Source organism: Leopardus geoffroyi, chromosome D3 (genome assembly GCF_018350155.1).
Source record: "Leopardus geoffroyi isolate Oge1 chromosome D3, O.geoffroyi_Oge1_pat1.0, whole genome shotgun sequence".
NCBI lineage: Eukaryota > Metazoa > Chordata > Mammalia > Carnivora > Felidae > Leopardus > Leopardus geoffroyi.
This window is the reverse complement of record NC_059339.1, coordinates 11,091,129-11,111,774: the sequence shown is the minus strand read 5'-3', so window position 1 is coordinate 11,111,774 and position 20,646 is coordinate 11,091,129. Positions and strand designations below refer to the sequence as shown.

Genomic DNA, 20,646 nt, shown 5'->3' with positions numbered 1-20,646 from the left:
TTGCTTTCAACTTCGGAACCTGATTATTAGTAATCCGTTCGACAAATTTTCCCAGCCGGTCAGCCCCAGAGCGAGACTAGATCCCAGCCACCATAACAGGACCAGGGTTCTTGTCCCCAGAGACAAGAAAGAGAAATGCCAGCTGGGATGACCCCAGGAGATCCCCAGAAACCCTAGGATTTCCCCAAGAAGGGCTCCTTGTCCTGGCCTGTTGGGAGGTGTCCAGTTTGACCTCTCTCCTTGCTATTGGAGAATCCGAAGTCCCTCCCAGATCCTCAGAAGCAGACAGGGTGGGGCCAGAGGGCCCACAGCATCCCTTAGAAAGCACCAACTTCATCAGGACTCCTGCCAACTAATTAATTCAGACCCAAGGTACTGGTTGTAGTACCTTTCCAGGATTCCTCAAGTCCTGGTCCCAGATCCAAGCCCTGCCCCGGCCTCCATCAGCACGGAAGTGTCTGCTCTGAATTCCATCCCCCTTCCCGAGGCTCCCCAGGCAACGGAGGACATCAGCCACTGTGTGTTCCCCAGGGGCCCAGCTTAGAAGGGGCACCAGATCGCTCCCAAAACAAGGCAAAAGTCTCCCCTTTCACACCAGCGTGAAGAAGTCTCCGTGTATGAATGAAGCAGACGTCTGCCTCCTACATCTGATTCTGGGAGCACAGGATTGAGGTTCACCAAGCTCACGTCCCTTTACTAGGAAGCCAAGGTCAAGTTTGGGAGGCAAACGATCAGGCCGGTCTTGGGTCTGGTAGGAGGAGCCCAAGGAAGTGCAGGCGTTTGGTGGTTTGAGAGACCGGAGTGGAATCACTCAGCCCCTTGGGCAGGTGACTTCACATCTGCACGGAAGGGGCCTGGCCGATGCTTGGTTGGCACGTGCAAAGGCCAGTCCGTGTAGCCCCCCTCCTTTCCTCACACCCGCCCTCATAGACCCCCTTCTTCCTCATCCAGTCGCCTAAAAACTAATGGCCTTGCTCTCCCTCGCCATCATCATCTTCGGGGAGGAGGCATTTCATTGATTACCACTGCAGTGGGTGGACTCATCTGAGCCATTAAATCGCCATTTTTGCAGGTCAAAAGCAGTCAAATACAGGCGATTTCATGCCACAACAGTAAATGCCCTGAGACTTCTCACTCAGCCTTTCGAGAAACAAGATATAGATTCGTATTTTTGCAAAGGCCGCCTCGGCCAATTATCGGCCAAGGGGGAAGCCGGAGAAGGACTCCCCACCCACGATACGATTTGCAGACCACATAACCCCCAGCCCCCCACCCCCACCCCGACGCCCACGTCCTCGAAGACAGAGGCTGGCTATTCAGCCATTTTTGAAGGAGAAAAAACATATTCTTCTCACACTTGGCAACAAATTGGCTTAAATAATCTCCGTCACCGTCCCTTGTCTCCTCTGCTAATCATGTTGGTAAATGGTTGGGGGTTTTTTTTCTCCCCTGTGGCCGCTGCTGCTCGGGAGGAGGGGGATGATGGGAGCAGGGTGGGGGACGGGAGGAGGAGAATGTTTCGTGATAGATGACCGATTCAAGAATGCCTTGGATATTCTTGGTTAACTCCCTCGCAGACACGGAGAATTGGATTGGTCAGACAGCTCCCCCTGCGTGGCACAAACAAGAAACATTAATTAAAAATAATTGCTACCCCCTCCCCAGAATTAAGAGTGTGATGTTCAGATTCGTTTTAAGAAAGGTAATTTGATGCCAATAAATGACAATTATAAAAACTTCATTACAGTCAAGAGCAATCTATCTACCATTGTCCTAATTACACATTGTAGGAATAATGAATGCTAATGATTTAATGTACCATAATTACCACGATTGAAAAATAAAATATAATAATCGCCATCGTTATTGTTATCGATAATACAGATATTTTGGCACGGCCGATCTCCACTTGAGGCTGAGATAAAATTTGGGGGTTTTTTTTTGCCCCCCAACTAGAAACACTCCCTTCTCCCCGCCCCGCCCCCCCGACATACCCCCATCCCCATACCCCCCATCATTATTAAGACAAGAAATCTACAGCTCACAATGGAAATGCTTTGCTTCTCCCGGAGGGTCAGAGTTGATGGGTTAAATCCAATCTCCTGTCCCGTGGCCAGTAGATCACCTTTGGTTTCTTCCTGAATATCTTTTGAGGTACGAAGGAAGGAAAAAGCAATTATTCTCACGTGGAGCCAGGGTTGCGTTTTGGCTGGTCACTCTCAAGTTCTTTTATGAAAGCATCCATGTTCTGATTGCAAAGAGAAAATAGCCAAATTTTCCAGCCAGATATTCACAATGTCATGTTGTGGCGGGGATTATGGGCTCTGGAGCCAGGCTGCCCAGGGTTCGAGTCCTGGCCCCACCACCCACCAGCTGTGGGGACTTTAATTAAGCCTTTCAACATTTCTGCGCCTGGGTTTTCTCCTTAGAAAATGACACTTAAAATAGTTCCTACCTGAGGCTTTCATGGCTCTACGTTTGTTAAGACATTTAAGACATTTCCCGTCTTTCTTTCCCGCCACTCTCCATCATGCACATCCCCACGAGTCAATTCATCATTCTCTAAAGATGGTCCCCACACCCCTTTCTCCCCATCTTTGCTCCCCCCGGAGTTGCCTTCCCCCGGCTCAGCCTAGGGAGGGTCTGCTGCCCTTGGACCCCCCCCCCCAACCACAGTTCCTCCGGTGACTTTTGCCACACCTCTCGCGTGTCTGTCAATCTAATCTCTTGTCCTTTCCGCTCCATGTCAAAACTCTCCATTTCTAATCTCGGCATTGCCTTCCCATCACCCCGAGATAACCAAGTACGTTCACGTACTTCTGTTTGGTCTCTCACATAGAATTTTAAACCTAACTCTCCCACTGTATATAGACTTGGGGAACAGCAAATGACCTCAGCGAGTAATTATCATCTGCTTGTTACATGCCAGAGGTTAAGCATTTTACTAGTGTTATTTTATCGAATCCTGGCAACATCCTCCACAGTAGGTGTTATCGGCAGCTGTGTTGTATAGATGAGAAAACTGAGGCTCACGGAGTCTAAGACTTTCCAGACACCACACAGCCCGTGTGTGGGCAAAGCCAGGGTTCAAGCAAGGCATCTGGGCTCCGGAGCCCACATCCCACTCCTTGCTTTTCAGTGGGTATTTTATCAAGGGGCGGGGGGGTTCGACGTTTTTAAATTATTTTAATAATGGGGGCGGGGCGCCTGGGTGGCGCAGTCGGTTAAGCGTCCGACTTCAGCCAGGTCACGATCTCGCGGTCCGTGAGTTCGAGCCCCGCGTTAGGCTCTGGGCTGATGGGTCAGAGCCTGGAGCCTGTTTCCGATTCTGTGTCTCCCTCTCTCTCTGCCCCTCCCCCGTTCATGCTCTGTCTCTCTCTGTCCCAAAAATAAATAAACGTTGAAAAAAAAATTAAAAAAAAAAAATAAATAAATTATTTTAATAATGGACACAGCAATCCATCCTATGCATATACCACCGTTTATTTTTATCCTGCGATTGGACATTTTGTTTGCATCTGATTTTTCACCCCAAGAAACAATTCTTTGGGGTCCAACCTTGTCCACAAAGCCTTGCCCACATTCTGAATTTTTCCTTACGCCACCTTCGTGACCGGGTGCTGTGTGTCGTGACTTTTCCTTGTCGGCGGCTCAGTTTTGCTAAATTCCTGTAAATAGTGCCGAGTTGGGTTCCCGGCACAGAGCTAAGTCACTGGGAGTCAGAGGTGCCTTTTTGAATCTTACCTTTGAGCTGCCTTAGGGCAATTCTGGAGCAGCCTTTAATCTAGGGACAATTTATCACCACTTTTAAAGCAATACTCTTTCTGAGGCTCGTACCTCATGCCCTGTCTATTGTGGGGTCTTTTCACTCTGGCCAAAGGGAAGAGAACTGTTCTCCCCCTACGTAAGACCCAGACATTGTTCTCTGCTCCATTTAAGGGTTCTTCCTTCCCTCGGCCTCCAAAAGTTTCCTCTGTCACATGCACAGACCTAAAGACCTGAGGGCAGGCCTCTGCAGCTTTCTGGAAGTTTCTCCCCATGAAGATCTCTCTTCTCAAGCGCTCTGTCCCACAGATGCCAGCCATCTTGGAATCCCCGAACTCTGGTCTCTGCCTTGAGTTGGGCTGAAGAAACCACCCAATTCTTTGGCTTTGCCTTCCCCTGCAGCCCAGCAACTCTCATCAGGCTTATCTCGGTTGCTTTTTTCTCTTGGGGAGCAGAGACTGGGGCTGCCTAGTGCCCAACATCTGAAACTGTTGTTAGATGTTATCTGGTTTGCCAGTTGCTTAAGGCAGGACAGTCATTCTTGTCTCTAATGAGTCTCCCTTTTTTTTTTTTTCTTTTTTTAGTGTTTATTTTTGAGACACAGAGAGTGAGTGGGGGAGGGGCAGAGAGAGAGGGAGACACAGAATCCAAAGCAGGCTCCGGGCTCTGAGCTGTCAGCACAGAGCCTGACGCGGGGCTCGAACCCACAAGCCGCGAGATCATGACCTGAGCCGAAGTCAGACACTTAATTAACTGAGCCACCCAGGTGCCCCCCTAACGTGTCTCCCTTCCTTGAAACAGAAGCTTAGTACCAGCATTTCTGAGAGTTTGGGTAAGAGTAATTATATATAGTGGGTGCCTTCTCCCTCAAACCACCCCTCCAAAACTTATCTTCCTCAACTAATATTTAAAAATTATTTATCACGGAGGGATTCTTGCTCTCTCCCTCTCTCTCTGCCCCTCCCCCACTCACACTTTTTCTCTCTCTCTCAAAGTACATAAACTTTAAAACAATAAAAATAAAAATTATTTACCATGGAACATAAACATAGAGGAATTAAAAAAAAAAAACACTCGGGGCGCCTGGGTGGCGCAGTCGGTTAAGCGTCTTCAGCCAGGTCACGATCTCGCGGTCCGTGAGTTCGAGCCCCGCGTCGGGCTCTGGGCTGATGGCTCAGAGCCTGGAGCCTGCTTCCGATTCTGTGTCTCCCTCTCTCTCTGCCCCTCCCCCGTTCATGCTCTGTCTCTCTCTGTCCCAAAAATAAATAAACGTTGAAAAAAAAAATTAAAAAAAAAAAAAAAACACTCAAAAGAGGGGGCCAGGGCTAAATTAGGCGAGGGGATATGACACAAAGGAGACAACCACGGTTGGGATGTAGGATTCAAGCAGGTCAACTTGTCTGCTCTGACAGGTCTTAAGATTGCTCAAAGCTCGAGGCTTTATGGTAAAGTTTATGTGCTGGCTTTTGTTTTTTTTAAATGCATATTCTCAGGTCCTGCCTCAACCCTACGTAGGGATCAAATGCCAGGACTCAGGTCCCTCGTAGAATCTGCCTTTTCTTCACGTCCTCCCCCAATGCCTCAGACGTAGGATAAACCGAAAGAATATGGCCGCCGGGAGGGTCACACGTTTGGCCCCAACTGGTGAGTTAGTGGCAGGACTGACCTTGGAAACAAGACCACTGACTTCCCATTCTGGTCTCCTTCCCACTGGTGGTTACTGTCAGCCCTCCCTCCCCGAACATCGGAATCGCCTGGCAGCTTTGAAAAGGTTGATGCTCAGGACCCTCTCCTAGATACTCAGATTGGATCCGTCCGTGATGGGACCTGGGCACCTGGACCTTCTCAAGGTCATCCAGGCGACTGGACTAAGGCACGGGCTCTAACCCAGGCACTGGTCAAGGCCTGAGACCCTGAAATGCTGAGGTCTCAGCCCAAGTGCAATCTCAACCCCTCTCATCAGGATCGTCTTTAAATTTTTATTTTAACGTTTTATTTATTATTGAGAGACAGAGAGAGACAGAGCATGAACAGGGGAGGGGCAGAGAGAGAGGGAGACACAGAATCCAAAGCAAGCTCCAGACTCCAAGCTGTCAGCACAGAGCCCGACGTGGGGCTCGAACCCACAAACCGCGAGATCATGACCCGAGCCGAAGTCGGACCCTTAACCGACTGAGCCACCCAAGCGCCCCACATCAGGATGGTCTTTAAAAGGCAATGAACGTGGGGCGCCTGGGTGGCGCAGTCGGTTAAGCGTCCGACCTCAGCCAGGTCACGATCTCGCGGTCCGTGAGTTCGAGCCCCACGTCGGGCTCTGGGCTGATGGCTCAGGGCCTGGAGCCTGTTTCCGATTCTGTGTCTCCCTCTCTCTCTGCCCCTCCCCCGTTCATGCTCTGTCTCTCTCTGTCCCAAAAATAAATAAATGTTGAAAAAAAAGGCAATGAACAAAGAAACTCTGCTTCGGTGATGACGGTCCTTTTCCAACTTTAGTGAGCATAGAGATCTCCTGGGGAGCTTGTGAAGATACAGATTCCCTGGTCTTGACCCCAGAGATTCTGATTTGGTAAGTCTCAGGGTAGGCCCCGAAAATTCGCATTTCTTTTTTTTTTTTAAGTTTATTTATTTATTTTGGGGGGGGGGAGGGGCAGAGAGAGAGAGAGAGAGAGAGAGAGAAAGAGAGGGAGAGAGGAGAACCCCAAGCAGGCTCCACACTGGCAGCGCAGAGCGTGATGGGGGGCTTGAACTCACGAGCCGTGAGATGGTCACCCAAGCCGAAATCAAGAGTCGCACGGACTGAGCCATCGAGGGGCTCCAAGAATTTGCATTTCTAACAAGCTCTGGAAGGATGCCGATGCTGCTGGCCATGAGGGAGCACCACGCTTGGAGAACCGCTGAGCTATGGGAGGAGAAGGCACTGAAAGGGCAGACCTGAGCTCCACCAGTGACCGGGTGGGTCTAGGCAAGCCCTGCTCCTGTCTGTCACACAGCCTCCATACCACCTCCAGCGCAGCCTTGCGGCTGCCTTGTGGGTCACCCCCCACTCTGATCTGGCAGCTCCTCCACCCTGAATCCCCATTCGCCTCCCCAACATCACCTCCTAACCATGCCCCGATCTGCAGCACCCACACAGGGTCTCACAAATCCCGGAACCCTGTGCATCCCGGAGGATCACCCACGACCACCACCCTCGTCATCATCATCACCATCGTCGTCATCCTCATCAATAGGCACACACTGTTTTGTTCACCTCTGTGTCTGCAGAGACTTCTGGAACGCTTCATCCATAGTAGGTACTCAAAACCCACTCGTTAAGCGCATCAATGAACAATAGCTAACATTCTGAGAGCACTCCGGGACTAAGCGCTTCCGCTTTCCTCCGTTAAGCCTCCCAGTCCAGACAAAGGGGCGCTACTTTCCTTTCCATGTGACCGACGACGACGGGGAAACCGAGGTTCTGAGAGGCGGAGGCGCTCCATCCAGCAAAGGCCTGGTTTGGAGAGCTCAGGTCTGGCTGCCCAGCGCCCCCACCCTGCGCCTGGGACGGGTCTCGGGTCTCCCCCGGTGGGGAGATGAGGCGGGGTGGGGGAGGGGAGGCCCCTGGCGAAGCTCCTCGAAGGTGCCGCGCGAGGTTAAAACAGCCGGTGGGCGGGGCGCGGGGGCGCGGGGGGCGCGGGGACCACCAGGGCGCGCGGGCGGGCGGCGTCCTAATTTATGGCACCGGGGGAGGGGATCCGGGAAGCGGCTTTGCGCGCGCCTCTCGGAGGCGGGTTGAGCTGCAGGTGAGGACAATGTAATTAAGAAATTAAAAGGTAATTTCCACAGACGCTGCCGCTCGCCAGGCCCGGCGACCGCCTAATTGATGGCGCGGCCGGCCGAGCCCACGCGACCGCGGTTCCCGAGCGCCCCGCGCCGCGTCCTCCCCGCGTGGGGGGTGGCTTCCCGGGGCCGCGGGGACTTCCGGGGAGGCCGGTGCCCAGCGAGGGGCCCCGGGCCCGTGACACTGGGACCCTCTCGCCTCCGCTTTCCCCTGCCCTCCGACCTCTCTCCCTCCTCCTCCTTCCCCCATCAAAGGTAAGATAGGCTATTCCAAGCTGTCTCTTCATTCTTCTCCCCCCGCCTTAGGTCTCTCCGTGTCGTCTCTATCCCACTTCCAATTTCTCTATAAATTTCCCTCTTTCTCTCCCCCTCTCTAGTTTGCTCACCAAGTCTCTTTTCCTCTCTCTTCTCTCCCCACCCCACCCCCCCAGGTTTCTGTCTCTCCGTCTCTCCCACTTTCTTCAGTCCCAAAATTCTTACCCCTGGGCCCAGAAGAAAGAGTGCGTGGGTGACCTTTACACCCCAGAAGAGATTGCATTTAAGTTACTGCCACCCCCACCGTCTCCACCTCGCATCCCCGCGGGGCCTCGGCGTGTGGGTTGGTCTTTAGACTATCCCAGCCTGAGTCCCGGAAGCCCACAGCGATGGCTGGGTTAGACCCACTTGGATCATCTTGCCGAGTCTGAACCCAGGAATATTGAGTGGGTGGGTGGATAGGTGGGTGGATGAGTGACTTAGTGCCAAGGTTGTCAGTTGAATGTTTGGATGGACGGGTGATTGGTTGGACAAACAGATGGGTGGATAGTACAGGGGTGATTGGTAATTGGGCGGATGTGTAGACGAATGGATAAATGGGTAGGTGAATGGATAGGAACGCATTGACAGAGAAGCGTATGGATGGACGGGCAGACAGAAGATGAATAGGCAGATTATGAATGGGTGGATAGTAGGTAGGGAGATGAATGGGTGACGGTATGTGTGGGTGGGTGGTTGGGTGGGTAGATGGATGGGTGGGCAGGTGGGTGAAAAGGTGAGTGGATAGATGAGTGGATGCATAGTAATGGTGGATAGGAAGATGGATAGTGGGGTGGATGGATGGGTGACCAGATAAATGGGGGAGCCAGGAACATAAGTGTGTCCCTAGTGGTAACATTTATTTGATGATAAAGTCAAAACATAAGCATTTATAAACAGAGCAGGAACCTGCCATCCCCAGAGATACCTTCCAGCCTTGGGGTCTCGAGGTATTCACCAAGTGTTTCCCCATACAGGGGCGCCAAGGCTGGGCTCATCCCAGTTGAGTTACCACTTTTTCCCGTTTCTTCCCTCTCTTCATTCGCCAGATGGGCACACGCCTCACTGGGTCAAGGAAAAGGTGAAGTAACAGGTGAAGTCACGTTGTCAACTGGAACATCCCCCACCCGGGCACAGATATCAATACATGGGATCTGTCACCAGGCCAACCCCATCTCTTGTGGACCAGCCAGACTGCAAGGTCCAGCAGCCACACTCTTTTCTTAAGCCGCCATCTGTCTTCCAGAAGGCCCCTCCTTCCCTCTCCACTTACCCAAATACCTGTTCGTCACGGTCCGATTCTCTCTCACACACCTGCACCTCCAGAAAGCCTCCCCAGTTGTGCCTCCCTCCATCATAAGGGGCCTCGAATGACATGCTAAGAAACGTTGACTTTAATCAGTCACGTAAGTTGGAACTGTGGCAAGGTGTTTAATCCTCCACCTGCCTCCTGGTAACATGTCCAATCTAGGATTCTAGTGACCTGTTTCTCGGTGGTTCCCTCTCTCTTCCAATGCCACCATGGACTCCCCGAGATGGAGAAATGCCTTTCGTTCATCTCAGGTTTTCAGTCCCTAGTGGAGAAGCTGGCACAGAGTAGGTTCTCAGTAAACATATCCTGAGTTGGCCAAAGGAGGAGGTTGATAAAACGTAAACACAATGGCAATATAGGTTTGCCTGCTGACTTCTCTGCAGTGTCTTCCCCCATTTCTCAGGGGAGGAAACCAAGACTAATAGAGATTGCCCAACTCTCCCCCCCCAGAAACGTCACTGCCTCCCCCCACCCCATTCTGAGTCAAGCTGTGAGGAATGTGACCACCCGTGAATACAGAACCAAAAGGGTCCTTTGTCCTGGGAGATGTGGAGAGGTGAGTGGGGGAGGGACCCAGTGGGGGATTAGGGAAGAGCCTGCAGGGAATTCCTTTCTGGCTGGGGCTCAGTAGGGGCTGGAGAGGGATATTTCACCTGCTAGGAGTCTGTCCAGAGCTGCCTCCCACCTGCTGGGAGTACCCAAAGCCGGGGAAGCAGGGAGGCCCCGGCCATTCCTAGGCCTGGACACCTGAGCAAAAGGGAGATGGAGAGAGGTGGAAGAAAGGGAGAGAGGGAGGAAGACTGAGACACCTATCTGTAGAAGAATATAGACATTTATATGCACACAATCACAAATACGTATACACTGGTCCACATTCACATGCACACACGTGTGTCTGATGAGGAGTTGTACACAAACACAAATGTGTATGCACTCATCCACCCATTTACATTCCCGTGCACAGAACCACGCACAACATATGCGTACACAATCACACACCAAAGATGCGTGCACATCCACTCACACACACACACACACACACACACAACAGCACACACCGTCATCAGATGATCACGCAGACACCTACGTGCACGTAGACCTCACACAAGCTCCCATGCACCCTCGCACACATGCCTAGACCCAGGCGCACACACACGTAGTCCCTGATAGTCACACATACACACGCGCACATCCTCACATGCACATATAAATGCTCAGCCTTGGGGCGCCCGGGTGGCTCAGTTGGTTAAGCATCCGACTTCAGCTTGGGTCATGATCTCGTGGTTTGTGGGTTCGAGCTGTGCTGACAGCTCCGAGCCTGGACCCTGCTTCGGATCTGTGTCTCCCTCTCTCTCTGCCCCTAACTCACTCACGCTCTGTCTCTCTCAAAAAATAAATAAACATATAGATAGATAGATAGATAGATAGATAGATAGATAGATGATAGATAAATAAATGCTCAGCCTTGCTTGCCTCTAACCCCCTCCCCCACTGCTGGCTGCCTTCTGTCCAAAATTTAGAAAAATTCCTCCTTAGCAGTTTTTTGAGCCCATTCACATGCGTGTGGTGTCCATGTACCTGCTAGGACTCCACTGAAGATTCAGTGCTCTCTCCAAAGAGCTAGAGCTGGTGGGGGAGGGGGATTGTGTGTGCAAGAGAGACCTCCTTCCCAGACCTTTCCAAGTGTTTTTCCAGCTGGCATCTCCTTGGGGCTGCGCTGTGTCCCTGAGTGGTAAATACAGGAGGTAGGACCTCAGCTTGCAGATCAGGAAATTTAGATCCCAAACAAGCAGCGTGCCCATGTCATAAAGCTAGTGAGTGTGAGAGCCCAGATCTGAGATGAGTTTGTCCTTAAAGGCAGGCAGGACGCACTGTTTCTTTGGGTCCCCACAGGGGACTTTTTTATTATGAAATATTTGGACTTAGTAAAAAAAAATCCCCATCCCACCCTGAAATATCACTGTCCTAAAATTAGTGTTCATGGCTCATTATTTCATGCATGTAACATAATTATGGAGCATCTAACACTGTGGAGACCCCTCTCCCCCAAAATCTTGTTCTCATGGAAAACCCAATCTGATGGAATGCATTTATTTCCTTATGCTTTTGCTAAAAATGTATAGATCCCTAAACAGCCTATAGTTTATTTAATGTACCCTTGAGCCTTCTAGAAATGGCATTATCCGCTGCAGGGTCTCTCAGCTTTGGCTCCACTGGCATTTGGGGCCAGATCGTTCTTTGAGTGAGGACGGCTGTCCTGTAAATGGGAGGATGTTGAATTGCTTCCCTGGCTTCTGCCCGCTAAATACGAATAGCGCCCCCCCCCAAGTGGTGACAACCAAAAAAGTCCCCAGACATTGTGCAATGTGCCCGTGGGGGGTGGAGAGGCAAAATTGCCCCCCCCATGGGGAACCACTGACCACTGCACATGTCCTTCTGGAACTTTCCCTTCTTACGTAGGCCAAGTTTGTGTGACCCTCTAGGTCTGTGCGGAGCCCTCATTCATTCAGATTTTCAGGGTCTTTAGAGGGTGTCCTGTTTGTCTTACAGAGTTGCTATGAGCAATCCCTGCCCCTGCTTTCTGGAGCACAGGTGTGAGTTCCTCGAGGGGCACACCCATCCATCTGCCAGATCCTACTGAATCGAGTTCCAGCTCCTCAAGAAAGCGATGCCAGGAGTCAGGCTGTTTAAGCTGCAATCCCACTGGTACACTTTGGGACCCAGGACCAGCCACCCTTCTCCGGGCCCTACTCTCCTCCTTGGTAAGGTAGTTAACGGATGATCAGCGGAATGTATGGGGCGCTCTACATTGTCTCGTGGAACGCGCCCAGCAGCCTCATGAAGAAGGGACTGCTGTCACCCCCTTCTTAAAAGTAGGGAAACAGAGGCACGGGGGTGTTAAGTAACTTGCCCAAGGTCATGTAGCTAATACGTAGCAGAGCTGGGATTTGACTCCAGAGTCTACTGGCTCCAGAGCCCGTGTGTGTCTCCATTCGTTAATTCAATGAGTCACTTATTCAACAGATACTTTTGTTGTGCACCTGCTGTGTGTCAAGCCCCCACCTTGGCAATGATCAAGGCAAGCAAGGTCTCAGCTCTTGTGAAATCTACCACATAATGGCAGGGAAAGGGAGGAGGAGGAGGCGAAAATTATTGTGCGTATTTTTTTGTCAACTTGTTTACAGAGTTTAGCAATAAATGCTGTGGAGGAAGAGAGGGTAATAGAAGGCTACTTTGGTCAGGGAGGTGCTCTTTGAGAGGGTGATAGTTGACCTGGGAACTCGTGGAAGAGAAAACAGACAAGGAAAGATTTAAAACTAACAGTGTTCTACGAGGAGGGAACAGCAGGAACCCAGGCGCCAAGTCAGGAGACATTCTAGAATGTTCTGGGAATAGAGTGAACGGGGGAAGAGAGCTCGGAGAGGAGATCGGAGAGAGGCTGGGAGCCCTCCAGGTGTCGACCCCACTGACCCGGTTTTCGCCTCCTTACCGACCCCCAGCGTCCACTCCAGGGAGGAGGCGGGCTTGAGGAGAAAATGATAGTGCAAACCTGATTCACCCACGGGGGCCGTGTGCCAGGGCCAGTGAAGTTTGCTCCCTCGGGCCACCTTGCCAGGTGCGATGACCAGAGGAAGAGCAAGAGGAAAAGCAAGCATCCCTAGTTCTGGAATTCCCACGGACCCAAAGTCACTGACCCAGAAAGATTTCTCTCTCGGACATCCTCGGCAGAGCCAAAGCTAGCCCGGGGGGTGCCAGGGGTGGGGGCAGAGGTCATAATCCTCTATCTCTTTTGGGACCCGAAGGGCAATTTGCCCGTCTCCCTGCCTCTGACACCCCCATGCCTCCAAGAACCTATCCCATATCGACAGGGCTCCTCCTTCCGTTCCAGGGGAGCAGGCGGATGGTGTGGTGGAGGCTAGGACTTCCTAAGTAGGCAGGTTTCACTCCCGCCGCTTGGTAGCTGTGTGTCCTTGGGCCAAGGCCTCAGCCTCTCTGAGCCTCCATTTTTTCATCAAGCAAATGGCAGGACCGTTGAGAAATAACACATACGCGGGCGTCTTGCCACCGGTGTTAATTCCCACTTTCCTTGGGGACCAATTTTTCAAGTGCGGGAAGCACGCCTTGCCACCTCTGACGGGGGGCAGTCTGTGCTTGTTGAGGGCTTGCGAAGATCCGCCTGGCCTTGATTGGATGCCATGATGAAGGCTCTCCTCACCTTCCTTCTCGGGGGCACAGCCTCCCAAGACCTCTCCCTCATCTTGCAGGGCCCTCCGCTGCCCCCTCCATACCTTTGAATCGCAGCTCCCTGACCCGGGTCGGGGCTGAGGGAGGGGGAGTGTGAAGGTGACGTCATGGCTGTCTTCGTGGGTGTGCTGGGGGCGGGGCTGTCATCCGGCTGCCCGGTCCGCGTCTCTCCTTTCCTCCTTCTTCCTAGGGATGGAGTGAAGGGCTTTCACACTTGTCTGGGCTGACTCCGAGTGTGTGATCACTCTCCCTGGGTGTCAGCGCGGCTGGGAGATTTGTGATACCGCCTGGTTCCTAATTACCTCCCTCTCTGCACTCTCTCCCCTCCCAGCTCCCCTCAGACCCGCTGCCAGCGCCTCCATCATCTCTACCTGCCAGCCTGCCTGCCTTCATCCGCGGAGGAGAGACACGGCTGGAGGCTGAGAGAGGCGGCTTCGCGGGGCCCGGCCGCAAGAGGCCGCGTTACCTGTGTACCCAGGTGTGGACACGCAGCCACGCGCAAGGTACACAGCAGCGTGGAGCGGAAGCCCCCACACACCTACGAAAAGACCCAGCTGCCCAGTAGGGTTTATGCCAGGGATGCAAACCCGTTTCAGACAAAGTAGCCATGGGATTCACGCCGTTAACCGATTGACGGAACGTGGCATGGGTGTCTCCGTAAATGCTGAGACGGTGTACGAAACATGCCCTCACCCAGGCTCCAGAAAAGAGAAAGGAGCTAGATAGAAGGTGCAAAGCCAGGGCAGGGAGCGTGAGGGAAGCGGGGACTGAGGCAGGAGAGGACGAGGACGAGGCGCGGTGAGTTGTTGTCACGCGGCTCGCTGTTTCTTGGAAAAGCACAGCAAGTGATTGGCCAACGGGGCTGCTCAGCCCCCAGGGAGCCTCCAGATGGACATGCCTCCGGGCAGTCTATCAGAGGAGGAAAGATGGGATCCATCAGCCCAGCTCCCTCCTCAGCTTCCGTTTCCCATTGGCCAAAGTTCCCCTCCCGGATTCATTCTCCTGCATTTCGAGTTGCCTCGTGAAAGCCATTGGCAGCTTCTTGGGAACCCATGCCCTATCGTGTGGTCTTTGTCCTAAGTCCAGAAATGGCCAGAGAAGCCAGAGACTCTGGGCTTGTAGCTGATTGGCGTTGGGCAGCAGAATCGCACGGGCCCACATGGAGTCTCTTGGCCGCCATGGTGGCTGGAGCAGAGCAAACAGCTGAAGTCTGGGAAGCAGGGGAGTCCAAGAGAATCTGAAGGCGTCACATACGATTAGGCGTCACATCTAAAAGCATCACACACGATTGATCTCAACTTCCATTTCTGATAAAAAAAAAAAAAAAAAAACTCATCAAGCCACATCCTTATCGATGAAATATTAAAAAGACCCCCCTTTCAATTCGGGACTGAGGTAAAGTTATCCGGGGTCATCACCGCTACCCAACCTTAGACCTCAGGTGTAGCCGTCGTAATAAGACAAGAAAAAAAATTAAAGTTTAATGTCGGGGGAGGAAGAGACAAGTTTGTCATTATGTATGTACGTAACATGACTGTCTCCCTTAAAAATGCAAAAGAAGCAGCCGACGAACTAATTAACAAGACACGTTATGTGCAAATCATGATGGCTTCTTCTCCCCTCCCCTTTTACATCCGATGTTCCAAGAAAACTCACCTGTTCTGTTCCTTGCACCTGCGCTCTGTGGCTTCCCGACTCTGGACCTTTACCTCACCTTGATCTTCTTGCATTTTCTGCAGAGACAAATCCCACCTAGTTCCCAATGCCCAGTGCAAGTGCCACTGTGTTTCTATAAAACCCCTCTTGTTCCCCCAACCACAAATAGGCCCTCTCTCCATCCTCTAAAGGTGACACAACTTGTATGATCCACTCGTTCACTGTAGTTCTCCAAAGGTAACTACCCCCTCCTACCTTTTATTCTAGTTGTTTGCACACATATCCTATCTACTGTGCAAGCACCTTGAGGTCAGAGACTGGAGGGAAAGACTACAGTTTAGTGACAAAACGCACCTTGGAACTTGACAGACCCATCTTCAAAGCCCAGCACCACTATTTCTAAGCTGTGTGCCCTTAGGCAAGCTCTTGACTTCTCTGAGCTCTTCTTTCCTATAGAAATTGGGACTATATTAGTGTTGCTTTGAAGTTGGTACCGAACAGGTTGACATTATATGTGTATGTACCCCTACTCTTAGCAAACTACCCAGCACATGACAGAGGTTACCAGCATTATTACTCAGTATAATTACTTATCTCCTTGTCCCTAACAGTGCCCAAAATATTTGGGACAGTGCCCAAAATATAACCGGAGTTCAAAAGTTGCTTGATGAATGACTTCCATTTAAAACCATTCAGCAAATATTTCTTGAGAGCTTCCCTGTACAGAGCGATGTCCCAGGTGCTAGGGATGCAAGGATGAGCAAGATTCAAACCCAGTCTCCTCCAGCTCAAGGGTGTCAGAGGAATATAAAGAAAGACAAGAAGCCCAAATGTAGAGAAAGTCAGACCCAAGCCCACTGAAGTCACCCTCACAATCCCCCGGGGTTGTCCTTGTAGAGAAGTCAGCATAAGGCATGGAATCTTAGGCCATCGGGTCCTTAGAGAGGCGAGGTCAAGAGTCGACAGCCCTGAGTTCGGATCCTGGCTCCTGCCTTCATCATTTGGGTGAACTCAGGGACATTGTCTCCTCTCGTTAAGTTTTGGTTCTTCTTCTGTAGGATGGGGGTAATAGCAGCACTTACCATGCAGGGTTGCTCTGGGGTAAGTTGAGGTCACCAAATGAAAAGAATATGGCACATCACCTGGTGTCTACTGAGCTAACATCCACCCCACCCTCAACTCCTGCTGATGGGGAACGGGAGGCATCACGAGTCCCACCAGGCTGTAACCAGGTCAGACCTCCTGGCTCCAAGGCTGTGTTCATCTTGGGACTTCCCGGCTCCCGGCCAGCTCTGACATCTTGAGAGCCTACAGAAAGTTCAGGAAGGTGAGCCAAGTGGTTTCTGCAGGCCCTCACCAGCTAATACTGAGCCAGCGCAAGCCTGGATCACAGGTGCCATGGGTTAGATCAAGGCAGCCCTTTGTCATTTCTGCTCTGCCCTAGGAACCTCTGCGTCTCCTTCCTTCCCGGCAAAGCGTCAGGTACCTTGAGTCCCCTTGCTTGGCTGACATTCCCCACCTAGACTTCACCAGTCCCAGCCCCCTTGAAAATAAGGGACATCAGAGCACACGGGGTTTTCCTTCTCTTACCCCAAAGCACCTCCCCAAAACAGATATTCTTACTGAGGAATATCTCTCTGTACTGGCATGGGCAGATACATTAAGTGAAGATAAATTAAGTGAAAAATTGGAAAATGCCACAACGCTGCTCGGTCCAACCCTACTTTTTAAAAATAGACACCTGAAAAAGAAAACGCTGCAGAAATATTAACCCACAGATTCCCACTGGTTATGTCTGAGGGTGGCGTTAGAGTGGGTGTTCTATATTACATGTTCCCATAACGTTTTCATTTGCATTGCATTGCTAATCAGGAATAATAGATTGTTTGAAAAGGGAAAGGGGTTCTTGAGACCTTGGCCAGCATGAGAGGTCAGGAGAGCTGCCAGGGAAAAGTTCTGGAGCATTCCATTCTAGAGTCAGAGAGACCACCTGCCCCAGGCTGGGAAAATGGCAGCCTTTGGTGGAGGACTGAGTCGGCCTGGAGCAGAAAAGAAAATCGATCATCTCTTTCCTTAAAAATATATGTCTGTTTCCTGGGGCGCCTGGGTGGTTCGGTCGGTTAAGCGTCTGACTTCGGCTCGGGTCTGATCTCACTCGTTCGTGAGTTCGAGGCCCACATCAGGCTCTGTGCTGAGGGCTTGGAGCCTGGAGCCTGCTTCAGATTCTGTGTCTCCCTCTCTCTCTGACCCTCCCGTGCTCACACTCTGTGTGTGTGTGTGTGTGTGTGTGTGTCTCTCTCAAAAATAAATAAACATTAAAAATTTTTTAGTATGTGTCTGTTTCCCAATTTTCTAACAAGATGCTGTGTCTAGAAACACACGTGAGAACAGGGGCTATCTTTTCTCTCCAAAAGGGGAGCCAGGTGGCCAGGGACGATGGGGACAGGGGTAGGAGTTCCACTTCATACCTTTTTGGGGTACCTTTTGAATTCTAAGCCGGGTGAATGTATTACCTACTCAAAAAATAAATAAAATTTAAATGTGAAAATACAGCACTTTCCAAATAGCGCTATTAAATCAGCGAATGATAGGTTAAATGCATACGCAGACGCCTGGACAAACACAGCCATTTGAAAACAATGAGTTGATGTAAAGATGCTCGTTAAGAAACATGTGGAAAACACCGAAAAGGAGGCAAAAATATATGTTTTACCCAGAGGCCCACCACTGAAAGACAGCCACTATTAATATCAGAGTTTATTTCTTTCCCTTCTGTTTTCTACCTGTGGGTGTTGTGGTCTGGATCCTTCTGTGTTAGTTTTAGAAATTGCTTTGTAAAGATCTAAACATGGATAAACCCTTAGCATGCAGTATCATGGCATAACTTCGAGCATCATTCCTAAAGGCGAGTGTTGGGTCCTCCCTTGTGACAGGAGATCTCAGGAGAACACGCTCCTCCCTCCCTGCATCCTGGGCCGAGTGGCTGGAGGTAGGGGAGAGGAGGGCCAGGAGAGGCGGGTGTTTGTGTGGTTTCTGGGCTATTAACTGAGCTCCAGGCCGTTTGCTTTGGGGACTGTTGGAGCTGGGGGGGGGGGGGGGTGTAGCTCCGCCTGAGCAAGAGTGATGGGGGTGTGGGACTGGAGGAGGGAGCGAAAAAGAGGAAATGATGGATGGGAAGGAAGACAGCCCGCGACAGGAAAACTGTCAGGAAGGGGGGAGGCGTGGAGGGCCCAGAGTGTGGTTTGCCTCTCTCCCCTCCACACCGGGCAGGGCGCCCTTCTTAGGGGGGAACCGCACAGCAGCAGCAGGAAAGAGCCAGGGCACAGACCCGTCCAACCACTCCTGAAGACCCACTGTGTGCGGTGCCCTGGGCTCCCAGCAGCCGGTGGAGGGGAGCTGCAGAGGCAGGGCAGGGAGGGAGCCGCAGAATTCGGTCCTGGGGGCGCAGCCTGCCTGGTGGGGGAGGGGCCAGGCAGGCGCTAGAACCCAGAGGGGAAATGACAGATTTAACAAGAGACAGACGAAATGGCCTTTGAAAGGGAAAGGGCACAGCCGGTGGCAGAAACCGAATGCGAGAGGGTGGTGACAGCAGTGACAGTGGGTAGAGAGGACTGACAGGTGTGCAGGGCGGGCCCCCATGAGACCTGCCACCCCGGACATGCTTCAGTGTGCCTCTCCCAACCTTCTCTGGCTCCCTATTGCCTCCCACACAGAGCCTGCCCTTCTCCCCCAGCATTCACAGCGCCCTCAGATCTGCCTGCTTCCTTCCGCGTGTCCCACCTCCCTGCCTTGGCCCAGGCCCCATCTGAGGCCCCCAGGGCTCCTGTCCCTCTTGTCCTGTGCCAAGACGATTATACTGTGATGCACGTTTTTTTCCTAAATGCACTTGTTTAAACGCAAAGAGTAAGCTGATTCGAAGAACAGTGTTAAGTAAATGGAGTCACGGCCACATGGGACACAAACTCCCATAGTGGCACCTGACTCAAGGACAGGAGCCAAGACCTCAGTGGGAACTCACTTCCAGGCCTCACCTCCTCTGGGAAGCCTTCCAAGATGCCCTCTTCCTTTCCTCTGGCTGCTCCCCGGGCTCTGAGGAGGGGGGGATGGGAGGTGGTGCACAGAAGGAGGTGTCCTGGAGCTGGTGGGGGGATGGGCGAGAGGGTGTTCCCCACAGAGGGAACAGGACCAGGGAACAAGAGGGCGGAAGGAGACGGGAAAGGCAGGATGTGCCTGTGTCCCCCTCTCGGTCCTCCATCCACCTTCTTGCCTCCACACCACTTCCTCTGCTCCAGACCCTGCACTCGGTCCGGTTCCTGTCCTTGGAGGGCCACCACGCGGGGCCACTAGGGCCAGGCTGCACCTGGGAGGCTGGCGTCCCATTTTCTCTTCTGGTCCCGGCCTTAGAAGAGGGACCGTCACCCCTGCGTGTGACCCCTTCCTCTCCCGCCTCAGCCCTTCTCATCCAGCAGTAGCGAAGGAAGGACCTCTGTACCAGGGGTCAAGTTCAACCCCTCATCATCCATGGGGCAGCTGGGGGAAAACAAGGCCAGAGAGGGCGGACGCCCAGCCCAGGTCACATGGTGGCAGGTGCTCGAGCAGCCATCCGGGAACCCAGAGCTCGGAGCTCCTGTGCTTCGACGGCCACCCGCCCACCTCCCCTCCTCCCCCCGACACGCTCTCCCCACTCCGCGTGTCTCCTTCCCCCCTCCCTCCGCCTGGGCCCGGCTCCTAGATTCCTTCCCCCTCCCCCGCGTGCCCTGCCTTCAGGACAGTTGCCAGTGCTAGTCTCCCTCCTGTGTGTGTCCATCTCTGAGATTCTAAATCTCTCCCGCCCTCGCCCCTCCCTCCTCCCCCCTGTTCCAGTCTGGCTGCTACCTCTGGGCGTGTCTTCATCTCTCCTTGAACCTCTTCTTTCTCTCTGTGAGGGGCCCTCCCTCCGCCTTCCTGTGTGTTTACTCCTCTATCTCTCCCCCTCCGATCTCCCACCCCCAGCCCTCCCTCCCCTCCCCTGCCCACCCTCCTCATCAAACGCCAGCTCTTCTGCCCTCTCCCTCCTGTTCTTCCCGATTGACGAGCCCCTCCTGCTCAGCCCCCCACACGCAGTCACACCCGTCCTCACACACCCCCACGCAAGCTCGCACACCCGGCCATCCGTCAGCCCCGTCGCCCTGCTGCCCCCCTCCCCCGCCTCCCGCAGGAGCGGGCACCCTTGCCAGGGTCCGCTCTGGCACAGCCAGCCGGGATTGGGGATAGGCGCCTTCCGGAAGCTGGGAGGGGACAGGGGCGAGCGTGGCTTGGGGAGCAGCAGAGGGTGGAGGAGAGAAAAGCGAGTCGCTCCTCCAGCCTGGACCCTGAGCCCCGAGCATGTGGCCAGATATTATTTTAATAAACTCGGCACATCTTGCCCTCACGCCAGCTGCCGCACACCCTCTCTCATCCTGTGGATCTCATTTATTCCTCATTAGCAAAATCACCTGTTTGTCAAATAGGGACAGCTCGGTGAGACATTAAATTGCGCCGAAGCTGGAGGGGGGCTTGGGGACCACGGGGAGGGGGGG

The 20,646-nt window shown here is 52.7% G+C and overlaps 1 long non-coding RNA gene across 1 annotated transcript; it reads left to right on the top strand.

Moving 5' to 3' along the window:
- Positions 1-7,008: 7,008 nt before the first annotated feature.
- LOC123588107 lies at positions 7,009-14,896 on the top strand. The gene is made up of 3 exons (XR_006707703.1): positions 7,009-7,270; positions 11,738-11,949; positions 13,764-14,896. It is a non-coding gene; the product is annotated as an uncharacterized LOC123588107 (long non-coding RNA).
- Positions 14,897-20,646: the final 5,750 nt, after the last annotated feature.